This window comes from Palaemon carinicauda, chromosome 4, assembly GCF_036898095.1.
Source record: "Palaemon carinicauda isolate YSFRI2023 chromosome 4, ASM3689809v2, whole genome shotgun sequence".
In the NCBI taxonomy this organism is placed as follows: domain Eukaryota; kingdom Metazoa; phylum Arthropoda; class Malacostraca; order Decapoda; family Palaemonidae; genus Palaemon; species Palaemon carinicauda.
In genome coordinates this window covers 170,244,340-170,266,793 of record NC_090728.1, presented here as the reverse complement: position 1 = coordinate 170,266,793, position 22,454 = coordinate 170,244,340, and the positions used below count along the sequence as shown (strand labels likewise).

Genomic DNA, 22,454 nt, shown 5'->3' with positions numbered 1-22,454 from the left:
CCTGATCAGAAGTAATGACCTTAGCAAAGCCCCTAAATCATCAATTAAAAGCAGGAAAGCGGAAATAGACAGAGTTCAAGATACTGTAATAGCTAGAACTCCCCCTGTCAGAGCTAGCTAAGGACATATTCAACAAGGCTGATTTCCAGGTACTGTATCAGCTTGGAAATATTTCCTAACAGCAGATCAATCATCTACAATCCTGTCACCAGCTTTTCTGAGGCAAAGGTGCTATTATATGATAGAGGACTCTCATCCCTCTCCTCTGTCTTTACACTGACCCAATCCATTTCGGCCGAGAAATTAGCCGCTCAACACCTTACTTTTATGGCTTCAGAGCCTCTTGGTTAGAAAACTGGTCAGGTACTATGGAATACCAGTCCTCAAACTCAAACCTCTCTAATGCAGAGAAGATGAGGCCATTCACAGACCTCACTCAGTCTGGGGCAAAAGCTGTGGAATTTTTGGTTCAGCAGGAATCATTGTTTACCGAAGCAGCATGCTCAACCTTCTCTTGACTAGATCTGAAAACATGCCTTACCAGACCTTGTCTATGCTCAGAATGCTCGTAATATGCTCACACAACAGCCTGCTCTTACATTAGCTTGTTTAACATTAGTTAGCCAGTGGCACATTCAACAGTGCGTCAACTGGATTTTAAAGAAGCAAGATGCGATCACCTCTAGGTTCGTGAGGCAAGTAGACTAAGAGTGAGGTACGGGACCTCAGGAATTCCTTTGTTAAGGGTCTTCCTCTGCTCCCCCTAGAACATGGAGATCTGGAGAAAATTCACTCATGATTCATCAGGTGATGTCTTTCAGTAGCCTTCAGCTTTCTACCTCCAATAACCATATTAGGCCATATCGTCCATCTAGACAAACTTCCTGATCAACCGCTAGACCAGAGACAAGTAGACATGACCGCAGAATCACGCTATGGGTGTCTTAAAAGCCCTCTCATTCTGGTCAGCCATTTTGCCAACAAAGAGGGCAGAACTAAAATCCCAGAGGAAAAGGTAGGCTAGGCCTTCAATCATAATAGGGCCGGTAATTTCCCTACTCAACTACCTCCAGTTGGGGATGCCTGGCAGAAAAAATTGAAATGATGACAGTTTCATAGGGCACAGCAGTGGATGGGGAATGTGCTTCGATTTGGATATTGACTCCAGTTGCGAAGATGCTGTCTTCCTATTGACCAAGAAGATAGAAACCATGCCCTTCAGTCAGAGATGCAGACTAGGCTGCTAAATGTCACTCTAGAAAAAGCCTGAAATGAGTTTCGACTTCTTCAGCCATCTATTTTTGGTCAAAAAGGCTTCAGGGGACTAGAGACCAGTAATAGATCTCTTAGCCCTAAATGACTTCAGCCATCAGACTCAATTCAGGACTGAAACGCCCAGCGCTGTCAGACATGTCCTAAGGAAGAACAACTTTATTATTTCACTCAATCTCAGGGATGCTTTAATGGTTAGCGGGCTGCAGCTAGGTACGTCAAGTTGACTAAATATCAGGATGCCGACCTCAATCCATTACTGTACATTTAGATAGATGGCCCCAGACGTTTCATTGCTGTAAGAACACAATATAGGTACCAACCCTTGTTTTTGTCCTGTACAAAGTGACCCAACAGCTTTTTAAGATCTTCACCAAAGGGTTTTTTCTGTTATATGGAATTAAAATTATACAGCTTGATTCTTGGGTAAGATTTTTTTTCTTTTAGACTAACCTTCAACATTTGTTGAGAATTTTAACTAACGAGGAAATATTTGAAGATCATGCTAAACTCATGGTAGGTAGGAAAAAATAATATTAAAACAAAAAAATATTTATTCTTTTAAAGATACATTAAAGAAAAAAACCCGAAGTCTGAGAAAAAGATATAAAAGTTTGCCTACACAATTGGCCTGTAAATACAACTATTACTTGATTCAATTCTATAACAATAGCCTTCTCACACATTAAAAATCAGTATTCAAAGTCTAATGTGCAAGACAAAGATATGTTGCAAAATTACTCCAATAGCAACTCAAACCCTCAGCAGGGTCTCTTTATTAACAGCTTCACAAATATAAAAAAAAAATTTCATTATACAGAATTTGCAGCTATTCTATTTCTAATGATATTAATGTGTGCATCATAAAATGGTCTATTGTTTGAGATCTAGTACTGTACTTTTTTCTGAACAACATTACATGAAACCTACCAAACCAATTTCAACGAAACTTGGTGAACTTGTGGGGGCAGGACCTAAGAACAAATTTATTAGATTTTTAAGAAAGTACATGCAAAGTTGAAATATAACCTTTATCCATTACTGTAGATGCTTTTATTTCCCCAAAATTGGACATTGCAGAGGAAACTTCAATTAATAGTGATGACAGTTGGAATGGCAAAAAGAGCATTACTGTGCACTAGGTATTGGTGGATTCTTCAAGCAAGAGTACCAATGAAATGAGATATTCCACAGCATTGTACAATAAAGAACAGCAAAGTTTTGATATTACAATATGTCCTATGGCAGCTATGTTGAGATTGCAAATTGCTTAATTTACTTCAGTAAGACTTACTTCATCACCCTGACCAGAAATCCAAAAATGAAATGTCACACCTAATATTTACTGCCAACATCAACTCTGTCAAGAGATTTCATTTTGAGTACATCTGAGCATACAAGGATGGACTTGGTTAGGATTGACATCACAGGAGAAATGTTGCTTGGTACCTTTCTCACAGCTGACATGTCACTCTGAATCCTTGCTTCTCAGTCTACAACGTGAGAGAAATCTGGTCATACATAATTATAACTAAGTGAGTTACAGTACCCTCTTCTGCATAAGGTACACTGCCAAATTTGGCAAGTTACTTCACATATTTCACCACAAATTATTTACAAAACTAGGTTATTTCAGGTCACATAGCTCTAATCTCCCACAGGATGCTTTTAATATTACAGGCTTACAGAATTTAATAAAACTGTGTTTTTTTTAATAAATAAAAACTACACAACCAGAGCCAATTTGGCCTGCCTTATTGGGTATAGTGATTGCATCAACCTGAAAGACAAATAAGGAGTCATGAGACAATAAGATGGTTAATGAGTGAAGAAAAAAAAATTTACAGTAAAAATTAAAAATAATAAATAGTAAATGTATAGAAAAATAAATGTATTATTTTGATACCCTTTTGAATTATAACTATAACACATACTTCCAGATACAGTACCCATAAATCCTTCTTCAAGAAAGTATCCACGCTTTGTCCTTGGAAGCTTCTTATGGGCTATAACATTTTGTCAAAAAGCCCCCATCTGGAGAAAAATTGTGGGCAATCTACAGAAGAAGAAGAAGGAAGCAAAGTCTTTCAACTCAAATGGCTTTACTTTGGGTTGTCCATGGACCTCCAGGTATTCACTTGAGCGTTCATGTTGGTGTTGGCATGGGGCCCACGCCAATGGAAATCTTCTGCTAATGCTGGCAGACTCACAGTCCAAAAGTTTGTTGGCATCGGGACAGGCTCCTCTCGTTTTGTTACGATTTTAGGATCATTACAAATCAGAAGTTTAAGCTTTCACCCAAGCAAAGAATGACATACATGTAGGCAGTGTAATAGTGAGAGTTTATCCATCCCAAAACAGGGTAACCCAATCCAGGAAAAGGACTCGACCTTCTTTCATCAGGCACAGTTCCCATTACAACAATGGCTACAGCTACTTGGCCATCTGACCTCTAGAGAAACTTGTTCTTCATGGTTGCCTCCACCTACAATCGTTGCAATATGTCTAAGGAGACACTGATCACAGTACACAGATAAACTGTTAGTTCTATTGTTGTAAATATGGGTTCATTAATATATGAATTCAGCATTTTTTCAAGTGGTTGTTGCTATATAATAGTAGTTAAATAGTCTAGTTTTATAGGCAGGGAAACATACGTATGTGATTCTTTTTCTTCTATTCATGTTTAAACAGTCTACTTTTTAAATATTTAACTTAGCCGGTGAATATATAATAGCTGCAACTCTGTTGCTCGACAGACACATACATAAAAAACTCGCGAGCGATCGCTATGCAGGTTGCGGGTGTGCCCACCAGCGCCAACTGTCTGCCAGATACCACTCTCGGATGTAAACAAAACCTTCAATTTCTTCTCTGTCGACGTGTCGACAAGACGTACTTTTACTCGCTGTTGAACCTGGAGTTTTTCCCATCATATTTGGTGAAGTACTTTAATTTGGTTTGAGCTTTCGCAGTACAGGTGTTTTTCTTCAAATAAATCCTTGAACTCTTTTTTGGATAGATTTAATTTTTGATGACAAAGAGAGTATGGACTTTCTTTGACTTTTAAATGGCCGACCCTTCCCTTAGACGGAAGTGTGTTTAGGCTTTTAGCAATTATCTTATCATGTTATAAATTAATTATAGATTTTCCTCTATATATTTTATATCTCACCGCCTTTATTAGGCCTCTTCGATTAACTTTCCATTTATAATAAACATAAAAATAAATTTTAATGATTTGTTTATATGCAACCTTTCCTGAGAGTAGGCGGTCCTAATTTGGAAACCGAAGTTAAACAACGTTGAGCCCTTTCAATCGTAAATAGCTTTTAAAGAGCTAATGATTTAAAACTTTTTAAATTAATATTTTTTAATAGATATTTTATGAAAGATTTTCTTTGAATAGTCTTCGTACTGTTTCAAAGATGAACTAACGTTTAGTTTATTTATGCTACGCAGTTTGCGCTCTATCGTTACGATAGAGAGAGAGAGTATCACGGTTTCCCTTTGCAGAAAGAGTAAATCGATTCTGACGTTTTGTTCATTCTTCTTTCAAAGCTTAAATGTTTTAAATTCTATTTTAAAGGAACTTTTTAATTGAAAAACCTTTCAGTTTTTTTTCCTTTGGTCAAATAACATGTTTTTTTGACGAAACGTAAGTGGGCTCTTCTCTTAGGTGCGAAATCAAGAGAGAGAGAGAGAAAGATAGAGACGGAGGGAGAGAGAGGAGAGAAAACGTTCCGTTCAAGCGGGTAACGTTGTTCTCGAGTTACTCTCGTCCCTAGTCTCTGTACGGGGAGAAAGGATAAAACGTTTTTAGTTTTTTATTCTCGTCCCCAGGCAATGTACGGTGAGAGATTGAAAACGTAGTTTTGAATGAACTAGTGTTTAGTCTCTTCCCCAGCCACTGAATTTTTTATCTTAAAATATGTTTACTGTTTTTTGCTGGTATTAATGTGCTTGCATTATACGACTGATTTCGCAATTACTACCTTTTGATGAGGGTAGAATTGCGTGCTTCAGGTAGAAATCAGTAAAAGTTTCGATTTCAGTGAAATAAGTGCAAAACAGAAAATCGTAGTGATAAAGTGATATTGCGCAAAGTGTTATCAGTGTTGCGACCGAGGGTCCGTCTGTTCGTGCCTGTCGTTCGCCTAGTCCGGGACCTCTTGCAAGCTCCCAAGCCCAGGGGAGAAGTAATGTCGTACGACTTATGGGTTCGAGAGGCCTTGATCAGCGAACAGACGTTCCCTCTATGGTATCGGGTGTATCTTACCAAGATCACCCCTACCATAAGGCGAGAGAGACGATTTTCTCCTCGTCATCCGAAGGCTTTTCGCATAAGAAACCTGAAACAAGGTTTCGAGGCCCTTAAGCGAAAGTCAGTCCTTTCAGGACAGGTCCAGTGTCCTGGTTGTAGCCATTAGGACAGCTCTGACCCTATGCAGTCATCGGAAGACTGCTCGCCGCCTAACAAAAGCGTAACACAGACTCTGAGAGTCTTTTTGTTGGCAAGGTTTTGCGGTCACAGACGTTACCCTCGTCTCTTACCGCAACCATTTCCGTTGATCCTAAATGGGTTGTACGGCAAGACATGCAGAATAAGCTTGCCTCCCTTATGGAAGACTATTCTGCCGATAAGTCCGTTGAGCCTAGCCGTTTATATCATCGAGATCCTGGCTTTCAGCCACCCTAACGTTCCTTTGTGCGTCCTGTTGACGTTGGCGTAGCTAAGTCACGTCAGTCAGATTGTTTAGAACCACACTCGATGCGGTCTCGTGTGGATTTTCAGCCACATTTGGACGTTAGGCCACTTGCTGATGCTCCTGTTGACGTTCAGGACGTTCGCTAACAATCGGAGTTGACTTGTTTTGACGCTGAGCGTCAACCTCCGCATTCTAGAGTTGTTTTGACTGCTCAGTCTAGGCGGTCAAAGCAGTCTCGAGTGGACGCTGTGCGTCCTCACGCACCTGTTGTTGTTGACAGTTCACAGACTGTCAAGCAGTTACATGACGTTGCGTCTTGGTCTCTCGCACCTGTTGTTGTTGACAGTTCACAGACTGTCAAGCAGTTACATGACGTTGCGTCCTGGTCCGCTACTAATGCACCAGTGCGTGTGGACTCTGCTTGTAAAGCATTGCCACCACGGTAGGTCTCTCCCTTGCTTGAGACTCGGCTATTATCGGACAAGGTTCCTTCAGATGAGGAAGTTGCTGTTCCCCTCCTACTGATATTCCCTTGAGGACTCTGTCAGACGGAGAGGAGCCTAAAGCTGCTTAGCCCTCTATGGACTTTAAATAAATCATGCTGATTTTTAAGGATCTTTGTCCGGATCTTTTTGTAACTGCTGCTCCTCGTTCGCCTAAACGTCAGAGCTTACACTAGGCCTAGCTACTTCGAAGCCGTTGTTTTATAAGCTAGTGCTCTCTCGCTCTCCTAGAGAGCTTTACGTTTGCTAGGCGACTGGTTTATCACCAGGAGGAGTTTGGGGGATACAGCCTTTGCTTTCCCTTCTTTTAAACTGGCTTATAGAGCGAGAGTCTGATATGACACGAGAGAAGTTCTCGGCTTGGGAGTTCCTGCCTCTGCCCAGATAGACTTCTCAAACCTCATAGACTCTCCCTGGCGCCTGGCCATGAGATGCTCCAAGATTTTACAGGTCAACTTCACAGCTGTTTTCGAGCCTTTGAAGTTTTGCTGTACAATTATGTCATGCATAAACAAGGCTTTCAGGGATGGCTCCAATGATCTGACAGCCACGTTCTCTGCAGGAACAAGTCCCTCAGGGATGGCTCCATGATTTGGCAGCCATGTTCACTGCAGGAGTACGTAAGAGGCAAGTGCGCTCAATGTGTTCATTGTCAAGACAAACTTCACGATGAAGTCTTCCAGGCTGTCTTGACAGCAATTATGGAAGGCGACTGGATGGTCTCTCTCGACCTTCAGGAGGCATACTTCCACATTCCTATACACCCGGATTCCCAACCGTTTCTGAGGTTTGTTTACAGGAATGTGGGGTACCAGTTTCGAGCTCTCGGGGATCCGAGCCTCCCTGTACTTGGACGACTGGCTTCTCAGAGCATCGTCCAGCCTTCACTGTCTGCAGGATCTACATTGGACGTTGAGTCTGGCCAGGGAGTTGGGACTTGTGGTCAACCTAAAAGTCCCAACTGATCCCATCCCAGATTATTCTATTTTTGGGGATGGAGATTCGCAGTCAAGCCCTGCTCGAAGTCCAACTAATGCTGAAAAGAAAACGTTTATTCAGTCAGGAGTTGGAACAGTCTCGTAGGGACTCTCTCATCCCTGGAGCAGTTTGTCTCACTAGGGAGACTACCCCTTCTGCCTCTCCGGTTCCATCTAGCCTCTCACTGGAACTAGGACAAGACATTAGAGACGGTATCATTCCCAGTCTCCGAACCAATAAAGGCATGCCTGAAATGGTGGGACAGCAATATCAGTCTGAGAGAGGGACTATCCCTAGCAGTCAAGAATCCAAACCACGTGTTGTCCTCAGACGCGTCGGGTTTGGGTTGGGTGCGACCCTGGACGGTCGGGAATGCGCTGGTTTGTGGACCTCAAGTCAGAAGAGCATGCACATCAACGGCAAGGAGCTATTAGCAGTCCACTTGGCCTTGATGATATTAGGAAGCGTCTTCGAAACTAAGTGGTAGAGGTCAACTCAGACAACACCACAACTTTGGCGTACATCTCCAAGCAAGGAGGCACACACTCCTTCACGCTGCTCGAGATCGCAAGGGACCTTCTCTTATGGTCTAGAATTCGAGGCATCTCCCTGTTGACGAGATTCATCCAGGGGGACTTGAACGTCTTGGCAGACTGTCTCAGTCGGAGGGGTCAGGTGATACCCACGGAATGGACCCTCCACAAGGACGTGGGCAAGAGTCTTTGGGCTTCTTGGGGTCAACCAACCATAGACCTCTTTGCCTCCTCGTTGACCAAAAGGTTACCAATCTTTTGCTCTCCAGTCCTAGATACAGAAGCAATCTACATAGACGCGTTTCTACTGGATTGGTCTTTTATGGACTTATATGCATTCCCACCATTCAAGATAGTCAACAAGGTACTGCAGAAGTTCGCCTCTCACGGAGGGACAAGGTTGACGTTGGTTGCTACCCTCTGGCCCGCGAGAGAGTGGTTCACCGAGGTACTTCAATGGCTGGTAGACTTTCCAAGAAGTCTTCCTCTAAGGGTAGATCTGTTACGTCAGCCCCACGTAAAGAATGTCCATCAAAGCCTCCCCGCTCTTTGTCTGACTTCCTTCACACTATCGAAAAACTCTCAAGAGCTAGAGGTTTTTTCGAAGAAGGCAGTCAGTGCGATTGCAAGAGCTAGGAGAGCTTCTACCATTAGAGTATACCAGTCGAAGTGGGAAGTCTTTCGAGACTGGTGCAAGTCAGCATCTGTGTCCTCGTCCAGTACCTCTGTAGCCCAAATCGCAGATTTTCTTTTACATTTGAGAAAGGTTCGCTCCCTTTCAGCTCCCACGATTAAGGGCTACAGGAGCATGTTGGCTTCGGTCTTTCGACATAGAGGCTTAGATCTTTCCAACAATAAAGATCTCCAAGATCTCCTTAAGTCTTTCGAGACCTCTAAGGAACGTCGTTTGGCAACTCCTGGATGGAACTTAGACGTGGTCCTAAGGTTCCTCATGTCAGACAGGTTTGAGCCATTACATTCAGCCTCCCTGAAGGATCTCACCCTCAAGACACTTTTCCTAGTGTGCTTGGCTTCGGCTAAAAGGGTCAGTGAACTTCATGCCTTCAGTAAGAACATCGGCTTTTCTACAGAAAAAAGCCACTTGTTCACTTCAACTTGGTTTCCTGGCCAAAAATGAACTGCCTTCTCGTCCTTGGCCTAAATCTTTTGATATTCCTTGCTTATCAGAGATCGTAGGCAACGAACTGGAAAGAGTATTATGTCCTGTTAGAGCTCTTAAGTTCGATTTAGCTCGTACTAAGTCATTACGAGGGAAATCTGAGGCATTATGGTGCTCAGTTAAGAAACCTTCATTGCCTATGTCAAAGAATTCTTTGTCATATTTTATCAGATTTTTTTAATACGAGAAGCTCATTCTCACTTGAATGAGAAAGACCGATGTTTGCTTAAGGTTAAGACGCACGAAGTTAGAGATATAGCAACCTCCGTGGCCTTCAAGCAAAATAAATCTCTGCAAAGTATTATGGACGCGACTTCTTGGAGAAACAAGTCAGTGTTCGCGTCATTTTACTTAAAAGATGTCCAGACTCTTTACGAGGACTGCTACACACTGGGTCCATTCGTTGCAGCGAGTGCAGTAGTGGGTGAGGGTTCTACCACTACACTTCCCTAATTCCAATATCCTTTTAATCTGTCTCTTGAAATGTTTTTAATATTGTTTTATGGGTTGTTCGGAAGGCTAAGAAGCCTTTCGCATCCTGATTGATTTGGCGGGTGGTCAAAGTCATTTCTTGAGAGCGCCCAGATTAGGGGTTTTATGAGGTCCTGTTGTATGGGTTGCAGCCCTTGATACTTCAGCTCCTGGGAGTCTGTCAGCATCCTAAGAGGATCGCTGGGCTCCGTGAGGAAGACAGACTTACAAGGCAGAGTAATTGTCTTAAGTCAACTTCCTCACCGGGTACCTATTTATTTTGGTTTTGTTATATTGATAACTGCCAAAATGAAAAAACTCTTAGCTTATACGCTGTAAACATAATTAACTCTGGTCTCTACCCACCTCCTTGGGTGTGAATCAGCTATTATATATTCACCGGCTAAGTTAAATATTTAAAAATGATATTTTAATTATAAAATAAATTTTTTGATATACTTACCCGGTGAATATATAAATTAAATGACCCTCCCTTCCTCCCCAATAGAGACGCAGTGGGATGAGAAGAAATTGAAGGTTTTGTTTACATCCGAGAGTGGTATCTGGCCGACAGTTGGCGCTGGTGGGCACACCCGCAACCTGCATAGCGATCGCTCGCGAGTTTTTTATGTATGTGTCTGTCGAGCAACAGAGTTGCAGCTATTATATATTCACCGGGTAAGTATATTCAAAAATTTATTTTATAATTAAAATATCATTTTTCGAGATGAATCAAAAGGAAATTATTTATTTCAAGATAATCAGTCGTCACACTAATTAGCCAACAAACCATTGGTAGTATTTGAAAAGCTTAGATTCAAATAAAGAAACTGTTTCAAATCTGTGTAGTTCAAAGAAGCTGGTCATAGTATATCAAACTCCTAAATTGTGTAAAATTACAACTGCCTGTTTTTAGCCATTGAACTTGTCTGCATATTAAAAAAAAAAAAAAACTATATTCTTTCACCAACTTCACGCCTGGTACCTTAAAAAACAGAAAACTGTATCATAATGTAGGGATGGTTAGAAAGATTGATTTACTTCTACTTTATTTCAATGTCTTCATTTTCATTCATAAAGTGAAGGGATTATGTGACAGATTGCTGCATCACTGTTGTGTTGTCATTTTTTTATTGTAATGTTTGCTCTATTGTTTAGTCTATGTCCTGTGTGGGAGTCATTACCGTCAGTGCACTAAAGATATGATTTAAGGATTTTCCGGTTTCCCTGTAGCCCTTACCTACGTACCCTTTTTGTCCTTCAACCTTGGCTTCTTTCCAACTGCCTTTCTTGCAACCTTTTGTCCAATATCTATCAACTTTTACTTCTTAGTGCATCTGAGGGGATTTCCCCTGGTTTTAATTTGGGACTAGATGGCCTCTCTAACCTTAGCCCTTCAACAGTTCCAACAGTACCTGGTAAGTCACTCTGTGGTGGTGATGAGTGACAACACCACAGTAGTGACCTACATCAACAAACAAGGAGGTACTTTTTCACAGCAACTATCCCATCTAGCAGTAGAGATACTGAGATAGGCCAAAATCCACTCGATACCACTATCGGCACGCTTCATTCCCGGCAAGAGGAATGTGCTCGCCAACAACCTGAGCAGAGCATCTCAGATAGTGAGTACCGAATGGTCTTTGGATTATCTAGTAGCCAACAAAGTCCTGACTTTGTGGGGTTATCGGACTGTGGACCTCTTTGCAACGGCCCGGAACTAAAGGCTCCCGCTGTACTGTTCCCCAGTCCCAGACCCCAAGCTCTGGCAAGATGCTTTCCAACAACAGTGGGACAACATTGACGTTTACGCCTTTCCCCCGTTCTGTCTGATGAGGAGGGTACTCAACAAGACCAGAACATCGATCAATCTTTCAATAACCCTCATAGCTCCGCTATGGCATTACGCAGAGGGGTTCCCGGACCTTCTGCAACTCCTAACGGAGCCACCAAGAGAACTCCCTCCACGACACAATATACTCAAACAACCACACGCCAACATCTTCCACAAAGCCGTAGGTTCACTACGACTTCACGCCTGGAGACTATTCAGCATCTCCTCTCTGAGAGAGGAATTTTGCAACAAGTTGCAATCAGGATGTCTGGACACCTGGGGAAGTCATCAGCAGCAGTCTACCAGGCAAAGTGGAAAGTCTTCTGTGGTTGTTGTCGTGGAAGGGGTATCTCTCCACTCGATGCCACTATTCCAGCAATAGCTGAGTTCCTCGTGTATTTGTGTGAAGAAATGCGCCTATCAGTCTCGGCAGTGAAAGGCTATCGCTCAGCCTTAAGCCTTGCCTACAGGCTGAAAGGAATGGACATTTCTTCATCGCTAGAACTTTCTATACTCATATGGAGTTATGAACTTACCTGCCCTCAGTCGTTAGTGAGACCTCCTCCATGGAACGTGGTTCAAGTTCGCAGGTCTCTTAAGAACCTATGAACCATTACGCCAGGCATCAGATCGCCACCTAACCTGGAAGACGGTGTTCCTGCTAGCTTTGGCCTTGGCCAAGCAAGTTAGCGAACTTCATGGTCTCTCATATGGGGGATGGGGGTAGGTAACGTTCAGCTTCGTCCCTGAGTTTATTGCTAATACTCAGAATCCGGGAGTAGCAGATCCTCGATTCGACTCCTTCTGGATTTCTAGTCTCCGTACTGTAACAGATGACCCAGGCCATCTCTTACTATGCCCAGTAAGGAGCTTGAGGTTGTACCTAATAAAAACAGCCGCAGCCCGTCCTCATGTGCTAGCACTATTCGTCAGCAGAGGAAGGACTAAGAGGAGGGTCACCAAGAACACCATCTCTGCATGGATTCGCAGGGTCGTTGACCTGGCACTGAATCCAGACCCTCCTTCGTCACGTAGCCCCAAAGCACATGATGTCAGGGGCATAGCTACGTCCCTGGCCTTCAAAAGAAATTTATCAGTGACACAGGTTCTTCAAGCTTGGGTTTGGAAACGGCAAACCACGTTCACATCCCACTACCTGCAAGACATGACCCACAGGAGACTCGATACTTTCTCTATCGGTCCTGTGGTGGCTGCACAACAGCTGGTTTGAAACCTCAAGCTCCTTATTGGACAAGTAGCAGAAGGTTGAAGGCATTGGTACCCGGTTTTAGTCTGCATAAATGAAAATTGACTGGCTCTTATTCTTTTCTTCATCCTCTTGGGGAAAGCAGCATCCTGGGTTCTCTGCATAGCTAACCTCAAACCACTGCAGGTAAACCATGCTCCCTTGTGTTCTTAGTATTAATATTAATACTGTTATGTCCCCATACCCTGAAGGGGTGGTATTAGGAAAGTCCTAGTCTACAAGTTTCCACCTAAAGAACTTCAGAACTACTTTCTAGGACGAGTCACACTTCTTCATACCTTCACACACAGCTTGCGTAGACCACAGACCTTGCGTAGCAAGGTTTTAGCGAGGTGCGGGGACTCCTTATATCTTGAGTGCTAACACACTCAAATAAGGAGCCCCCGGGCAAAGCCAAAAGCCATACTGGGTGGGACATCCACCCTTCCTAATGGGTGAGTCACCCCTATTAAATAGCGTGGTTTGTATTCCAGTTACGGAACAAATGACAAATTCGTAGGTAATTTGTATTTTTCCTAACTATACTAACCTTAGCTATTTAACCAAACTTGCCCAAGCTATTTAACCAAACTTGCCCACCAGCTCTATCCCCCTTGAAGTCCTACCTCCAAGCAAAGTGATCTCAAGCATAGGTGTGTGAGAGGGAGGGGTTAGCAAGCTACCTTCCCTTACCCCCGCTAACTAGCGGTATGGGTAGTAAACCCTCGTTAAAAATTAATGGCTCATCATTTCAGCTATGCCGAAAGTAATACCCACCCCTATTAAATAGCTAAGGTTTGTATAGTTAGGAAAAATACAAATTATCCACAAATTTGTCATATTACCAATGCAGTGACGATACTGGTAACCTTACCAAGAATAGTACTCATAAGACCATTGGGTAAAGAATAGGTTGATATGAAACCACCAATCACTTATTATACATAGCTGCTACTATAGTTTTGGATAATTATCCAAACTGAACTTAAACTTTTTCTTGTTTTTTTTTCATGAGCTCAGGTTATTAACGATCTTTTTACTTTGGATGTTTATGTTAAGAACATAACAGCATGGTCAAGTAATCTAGATCTAGATCTCTAAAGATAAAGTTGAATATGCCAGTTATTCTAATGAATAATCCTAAAAAGTGACTATGTAGAATGTAAAGAACATTTGGAGTAAAAATATTTTATTTTTCTTTCAGATGCATATATTTACCTGCACATTTGAATTCCAAAATCTGGTCTGTAAACTAAAAGCTATCTAGTAGGCAACCCGATTCCCCTAATAGTATGGGAAGGAGATGGAAGCTAAAGGAACGCCGATAGCGCAAGATTGAATTATTAATACTAAATTAAAGCTGCCAACAGGGATGAAAGCTGTAATATTTAACTGACACCAGTTTAAATATAAGTTAAAATTTTCATCATTCTTTTTTTTCAGAAGTTTGCACCCCAGTAAGGTTAGAGATTAGTTAATAAATATCTGTGGAAGGTAGCATATGTACTGTGTACAATATAGTGCTGAAGACATGCTATTTAAAAGAATGCAGTATGACAGAAATTCCCTTGAAAGTGAGATTGTCCTCATTATTTTTTGTGAGATGGTCATAGATTTTGTCATTACTATACATTATTAGTTTTATGTCTGTATACTAATAAGTTATTTTATGAATAGTACTTACCTGGCAGTTATATATATATAGCTGAGTCTCCGACTGCGGCAGAATTTAATCGAAAATCGCGGCAACCGCCTTGTGGTGGTTGTGTGGTTAGATGGTTAACAACCCTTACAGGGTGGTACTTGGAATCATTCCCGTTTTCTGTTCCTCAGATTATCTCTGCCGGCCGGATCGACAACATCGTTGGTCCGCCATTTAGAGTTTTTTTCGGATCGCTTTCCCTTCATCGCCTTTTTGGACTTCGTTTTTGGTGAAGTACACTGTGTTGGGATTTGGCAATCGTGTTTGTTTTTTGTTTTTTGTCTTTTTTCCTTTCTTATCATGAGTGAAAAAATTCATTATCGTATTTGTGCGAATGATATTTGCAAGGTGAGGTTGCCGAAAGTGTCGGTTGACCCTCACACTATCTGTATGGGTTGCAGGGGGTTTGAATGTGCTTTAGATAATAGGTGCAAGGAATGCGAGGTTTTAAGTGATGATAATTGGTTAGCTATGAAGCGCTATGTGCGCAAACTTGAGATTGATAGAGTTAGAAGAGCTAAATCAAAGTCAAAGTCTGCTAGTGAGCCTAGCTTAGATTTATCTATTGACCCTTTGCTTGTAACCTCTTTGGAAGTTATTCCTTCCCCGAATGTAGTAACTCCTGCCCCTTCTCCAGGATCTGTGCCTACGGATGACCCTCGGTATGCTAAATTAGCTGCTGAATTAAAGGCCATTAAAGCACAATTGGAGGCGTTTAAAGGTAAGGGTGTAAGTGAAATTAGTGCTTGTGAAAGTGCAGTGGAGGTGGCGACTGATCGAATCTGTCATACCCTTAGGTCTAGACCTCTACCAAGCTCCCAGGACCAAGGGAGAAGGTACGTCGAAAGCCGAAAGGGGGTGAGAGGTGCTTATCCTCGGTCAGTCGTCGCCTCAGACAGTCCTGTTGCGATCTCCCAGGCTGCTCTTGACCGCCGTAGGGAAGGCGTGTCGGATACGTTTGTGTCTTCGCCTGATTGTTCTCCCAGACGTAATTGGCGTTACGAATCAAGACCAATGAAGAGAGGGTGGAACCGGGATGTGCAGTCTCGCTCTCCCTTTCCCGGTTCGAGTAGCCGGGATCCTGATCCTTCGGAAGACGATTTCGATGTTGTTCTTGTTAAGAGGGCGAAACAGGGAGTCCTTAGCCCAGTTAATCCTGCTAGACTCCCTACTTCTTCTGCCAGTGCTCCCAGTCAAGCCGTACGACAACTGCCGTCTTCGGCACCGCGAGAGCCAGCGGAGGTTGCTAAAGCTTTCATGGTTGTTATGCAGGAACAACTTTCATCGTTAGTTCAAGCTTTCAGCCACCCTTCTCAGTCCGTCAGACGTAAGGACGTCTCTTTGCCTGTTAAGAGATCTTCTTCTAAGAGAGATCTTAGTATCTCTCCCAAGAAACCTCTGCGCACTTCGTCAGCCGTACGACAACGCACACCCTCTTCATCGGCATGCTGCCAGGAATTTCCTTCCCCCCTCTCCCGGCGCCGTGACGATACTGCCTCTCGTTCTCGGCGCCGTGACGATTCCGTTTCTCTTTCGAAACGCCAGGACATTACTGCCTCGTTTCTTAGGAAGCAGGATGAATGCAGTCTGCATTTGCAAGGCAAAGGCAGCCTGCATCTTCAGGACGATTCCGTTTCTCGTCATCGTGGCGATACTGCTTCTCGTCATCGTGACGATACCGCTTCTCGTCATCGTGACGATTCCGCTTCTCGTCATCGTGACGATTCCGCTTCTCGTCATCGTGACGATTCCGCTTCTCGCCGACTGGATGTTAGCGGCGCTCGGCGCCAGGATTCAAACAGTTCTCGGTGCCAGACTGCTGCCAGCCCTACTCTTCAGGATGTTATCCTTGAGCAGGAGCTCGAAGATATTTCGGAAGAGGAAGAAAAACCTGCCGACTCTTCTAGTGATTATAAGGTTCTTTCTCGCTCTCTTTTGGAACTTTATGGGGAGGAATTTCAACCTTCGGCCCCTCGTTCTCCTCAGTCTCAATTTACTAGGAAGAAAGCTACTAAGTCTTCGGCCTTCATCAAAATGAAACTTTCAATTTTGGCCAGGAAAGCTCTCGCTAAGGTGGATGATTGGATGAAGGAACGGAGACAAGCTGTCAAGACCACCTTTTCTTTTCCACTGTCTCGGCTCGCTTCCAAGGCCGGTATGTGGTATGAGACAGGGGAACCTTTGGGGTTAGGAGTGCCTGCCTCCTCCCAAGGTGACTTCTCTGCTCTTGTGGACTCGGCAAGAAGGCATGCTTTAAACTCTGCCAAGGTGATGTGGTCCATGTCGGACCTTGATCACCTCGTCAAGGGAATTTTCAGGGTTTTCGAGGTTTTTAGCTTCCTGGACTGGTCTCTCGGGACTCTGGCCAGGAAGTCTGAACTCCTGGAGGACACGAAGGACCTGACGAGTATCATGTCCTGCATGGACAAAGCTCTAAGGGATGGGGCGAATGAATTGGCTTCCCTTTTCTCAGCAGGGGTCTTAAAGAAGAGGGCCCTTTTGTGCTCCTTCACCTCTAGATCTATGACTGTTGCCCAGAAGTCGGAGCTGCTTTACGCTTTTTTTTCACGTCATCTTTTTCCTGAAGCTCTGGTCAGAGATATCTCCCTTTCTCTGGCTCAGAAGGCTACTCAGGACCTTTTGTCTCGGTCGGCTAGAAAGACCTTACCTGTTGCTCCTGCTCCTCCGAAGAAGGAAGAGAAGTAGTTTCAACAGCCCTTTCGGGGCAGGATCTCCTCGAGAGTGGATTTTAGGGGGAGAAGACAAGAGTCAGGGCCAAGGACCAGCAGGGGTGCGTTTAGGCCCCGGTCCAAAAAGTGAGATGGAAGTCCTCCAGACACCAGTAGGGGCAAGACTGTCTCGTTTTTGGCAGTCTTGGAAAAGGAGAGGGGCGGACACCTGCTCCCTCTCAGTCGTCAAGGAAGGTTACAAGATCCCCTTTTTAAAGAAACCACCTCTCTCAGACACTCCCCTAGCCTTAGTGGCTCAGTACACCGACGCGGGGAAACGAGAGGCTCTTCTGGAGCTAGTCGACCAGATGTTGGTCAAGGGGGCAATTTAGAGCCGGTTCAAGACTTCGCCTCCCCAGGCTTTTACAATCGCCTGTTTCTGGTTCCCAAGAACTCGGGTGGATGGAGACCAGTCTTAGATGTCAGCTCTCTGAACGCCTTCGTGGAGAAAACAAAGTTCTCCATGGAGACGACTCAGTCAGTGCTGGCTGCAGTTCTTCCAGGAGACTGGATGGTTTCTCTCGACCTGCAGGACGCTTATTTTCACGTCCCCATTCATCCGTCTTCGAGGAGATATCTGAGATTTGTGTTCCAGGGCAAGTGCTTCCAATTCAGGGCACTATGCTTCGGTCTCAGCACAGCTCCCCAAGTTTTCACCAGACTAATGGCGAATGTGGCAGGTTGGTTACACCAGGAGGGGATAAGGGTATCCTTCTATCTAGACGACTGGCTGATCCGATCACAGTCGAAAGAAAAATGTCTGGAGGACCTAATGAAGATGTATACGATGACTCAGGACCTGGGACTCATCGTCAACTGGGGGAAGTCTCAGACCGAGCCGAATCAGACTATTCTCTATTTGGGGATAGTTCTGAATTCAGTTCTTTTTCAGACTTCTCCCTCCCAGGAGAGGAAGACCAGGTGCCTGGACAAAGTCAAAGACTTTTTGAGGAAGCAGGAATGCTCAGCGAAGGAGTGGATGAGTCTGCTGGGAACTCTATCCTCCCTGGAGCAGTTTGCCCCATTGGGAAGACTGCACCTAAGGCCTCTGCAACACTTCCTCGCAAAGGTTTGGAACAAAAAGATCCAGGAGGACACTTTTTCTTTTCCCATTCCGACAAAGATCAAGGACCTTTTGATGTGGTGGCTGGACCCAGCTCTGTTGGGAAAAGGGATCTCCTTGTTCAAGAAGAACCCCGACCTAGTGTTATTCTCAGACGCATCCGAGTCAGGCTGGGGAGCAACACTAGGGAACAAAGAGGTCTCAGGTATTTGGGAAGGGTGTCAGATCAGTTGGCATATCAAGAGGAAGGAATTGATGGCCATTTTGTTAGGGCTAAAGGCCTTCAAAACCTCGGTGTCAGAAAAGACTGTGGAGATCAATTCCGACAACACCACAGCTCTCGCGTACATAAGGAAACAAGGGGGAACTCACTCCCTCTCTCTGTTCTCAACTGCGAGAGAGCTTCTCCTTTGGGCGAATAAGAACGAGACTCAGCTGTTGACAAGGTTTGTTCAAGGGCAGAGAAACATCAGGGCAGACAAGCTCAGCAGGAGGGGACAAGTCCTTCCCACAGAGTGGACTCTCAACCCGCATGTCTGTCGGAGCCTCTGGAAGTTGTGGGGCAGACCTGTAATAGACCTTTTCGCCTCCAGTCTAAACAAGAGGATCCCAACTACTGCTCCCTAGTCCCGGACGAGGAAGCTGTTGCAGTGGACGCCTTCTTGATGGATTGGACGGGGCTGGACATTTATGCCTTTCCCCCGTTCAAGATCATCAATCTGGTTGTCAGAAAATTCGCTCTCCTCGATTCGGGACGAATGATCCTAGTGGCTCCATTCTGGCCTGCGAGGGAATGGTCCACCGAAGTGGTAGGGTTGCTGATGGACGTTCCAAGAAGACTCACGGCAAGTCCAGATCTTCTCAGACAACCCCACTTCGAGAAATTTCATCAGAACCCCCTCGCTCTCAATCTGACTGCCTTCAGACTGTCGAGAAGCTTGTTAGATCTCGAGGCTTTTCGGCACAAACGGCGAAAGCTATTGCCAGAGCAAGGAGGATCTCTTCACAAAGAGTCTACCAGTCAAAGTGGGAGACCTTTAGAGCTTGGTGCAGGAGACACAAGGTTTCCTCCTCCTCTACCTCTCTAAGCCAGATTGCAAGACTTTCTTTTGTACCTCAGGCAGGATGCTAAGCTGGCTGTATCTACCATTAAAGGATACAGGAGCATGCTCTCAACCGTCTTTAGGCATAGAGGCTTAGAGTTATCTCAGAATAAGGACTTGCAGGACCTCATTAGTTCTTTTGAGACAACGAAGCAGGTGCAGTTAAGACCCCCTTCTTGGAACCTGGATGTGGTGTTTAAGTTTTTGTGCTCCAAGAAGTTTGAGCCTATCTCGCAAGCCTCTCTGCGAGATGTGACTAAGAAAACCCTCTTCCTTTTGACTCTAGCGACTGCCAGGAGGATCAGTGAGGTCCAGGCAATCGAGAAGCGTGTAGGCTTCACTCAAAATGGAGCGGTTTGTGCCTTGAGGTTCGACTTTCTCGCCAAGAACGAGAACCCTTCGAAACCCTGGCCCAGGACTTTTGAAGTCCCTAACCTCACGAATCTAGTGGGTCAGGAACAGGAAAGCCTCCTCTGCCCGGTTAGGGCTCTCAAGGCTTATTTGGCCCACACTAAGAACGTGAGGGGTGCTTCCAACTCCTTATGGTGTTCGGTGAAGGATCCTCAAAAACCCCTGTCAAAGAACGCTTTGTCCTTTTTCCTGAGGGAAACTATTAGGGAAGCCCACCTCTTATGTGAGGAAGAAAACTTCGCCCTGTTAAAAGTACGGGCTCACGAAGTAAGAACCATTGCTGCCTCACTGGCATACCGGAAAAATATGTCAGTTAAGCAGATCATGGATGCAACGTTCTGGAGGAGCAACTCTGTCTTCGCTTCTCATCACCTCAGAGAGGTAAGAGTGGACTATGACAAGTGTTATACCTTGGGCCCATACGTAGCTGCGGCTTCTCTATTAGGCAAAGGAGTTACTACCCCCCACTCAACCTTAGTTTATGTACTTGTATATGGGTTTGTGTTTTTTATGGTTGTCTGAGGTCCTCGTCTTGTGGTACGGTTCCCTCAGTCCAGATAGATAGTTTATATCTATTTCTGCAAGGTTAGGTGGTTAGCTTTAGTAAGGTTGCAGGTTTTTATTATATGGGAAGGTAGTTTCTGAAGTCTAGTCAAGTTGTTGGTCCTACCCCTTTGACAGACTCGATTGGGTTGTTTGCAGCGTAGCAGGTCTACTCCTGTCTGAACACTCCTAAGGGAAAGCGACTCTAGAGGCAGTTACCTTTGAAGTCAGCTACCTTAGCTGGTAAGGAATCAAGGTGTTTGTTCTCCTGCAACTCTTTTGTTGTTTCCCCAACTATGTTTTTCTGTCTGTTTCCCTCCTCCAAATGTGTGAATCAGCTATACTGTATATATATATAACTGCCAGGTAAGTACTATTCATAAAAATGGAGTTTTTATGATAAAACAAAGTTTTATGAATACTTACCTGGCAGTTATATATATATATTTTAAAGCCCACCCACCTCCCCTCAGGAAGGAGACAGGTCGGGCAAAGATAATCTGAGGAACAGAAAACGGGAATGATTCCAAGTACCACCCTGTAAGGGTTGTTAACCATCTATCCACACAACCACCACAAGGCGGTTGCCGCGATTTTCGATTAAATTCTGCCGCAGTCGGAGACTCAGCTCTATATATATAACTGCCAGGTAAGTATTCATTAAACTTTGTTTTATCATAAAAACTCCATTTGTTGGATATTGTGTAAGTTGTAACTCACTTGGTATTGCTAAGATTATGACATTTTGTTACAACTTATCAGGATCTCTTTCTTGCACTGTCAATGGGTAGATTGCCAGCATCTGTGACTTGTAAAAATGTCTACATCTTTGTCTTGCATTGATTGTATGGTGTTGGAATCTGTTGTTCAGTGGTCATTGGTTGGTGCCTGTGGTATAATTTGGTCGTAGGATGATAACATCTTGCCTTACTGTCGCTTAGAGGTTGTCTTCATCTCAAGTGATTGTGTGGTGATAGCACCTTTGCGTTTAGTTATTTTGGATGTCACGTAGTGTTTTGAGTGTTGCAGGCCAATGACAATTGTCGTATTCTGTCTCTAAGGCTCTTGAGGTTTCTGGAAAGTTGAAGGCGAGTAAAGGAAACTTATTTTTTCTCGGATATGGGGTTTGGGACGTTAGGGCATCAAAAGCATATTTAAAGATTAAGCAACGTTATTTTCTGGATAGTAGGAAGCAATACTGTATAAGTAAAGGGAAACCCAATTATATGATAAAAACAAGACAAATTTTTCAGAAGATAGATAGATTAATATTACAGTAGTCTTCTTTTTCAAAGGAGCCATTTGTATTAGTTTCCATGAGATTTCTATATGTGTTATGAAAGTTAAACTATAGAGGCAATTAATAGTTTATTTGTTGTAATTGTTTATAATTTCAGGTGACTTTCCTCAGATGATATTGTTTGGGACCCAGAGATTTTCCTTTGACCCTGAAGCCACTAATTTATGAAATTTGAGGTTCCCTTCATTTGCAAGAAACTACAGCGCTTGCCTGGATAAAAGTATTTTCTCAACTGGAACTGGAGATGTGATATAATGCATTAAAATAATGTGAGTGTTGTAAGTTTTTTTTTTTTTTTTTTGTATTGTACAGGACTATACAGTAAATGTTGTTAAAACTACTGAACTTTAAAACATGAGTAGATGTTTTGTTGATTTCAAGAATTTTGATAACTGGGAAATTTTTATTTATTCGTTTTGGAATTATTAAATCAAAATATAAAATTGGAAAAAAAAAATAATTCTACTTCCAAAGTAATATAATTTTTTAAAACATGTAAAGTTAAAAAATGTTTTTATGAATAGTACTTACCTGGCAGTTATATATATATAGCCGAGTCTCCGACTTCGGTAGAATTTAATCGAAAATCGCGGCAACCGCCTTGTGGTGGTTGTGTGGTTAGATGGTTAAGTTAAGTTATCAAAGTGAACCGCATGGCCAGAGTGTGAGGAACGTTGGTGCAGAGATTTGAGAGAAGTTTAAGTAGTTAAGATGCCGGAAGATAGAGAATTTTGGGGCGAATTTTTTTCAGTTATACAAAGAACAGCTATGCCTTTGGCAAATTAAGTCAAAACATTATCTGAATAAATATAAAAAAAACGAAGCGTATGGAAAATTAGCAGAAAAACTTAAAGAAAAGTATCCTGATGCAACCACA

General features: G+C 43.4%; 1 long non-coding RNA gene across 1 annotated transcript in view; it reads left to right on the top strand.

The window, feature by feature from the left end:
* Positions 1 to 22,454, top strand: part of LOC137640184 (uncharacterized) — a 66,999-nt gene that overhangs the window by 9,541 nt on the left and 35,004 nt on the right. Inside the window, exon 3 of the long non-coding RNA XR_011044314.1 lies at positions 21,675 to 21,846. This is a non-coding gene — a long non-coding RNA (uncharacterized lncRNA). The remainder of the gene's footprint in view (positions 1 to 21,674; positions 21,847 to 22,454) is intronic.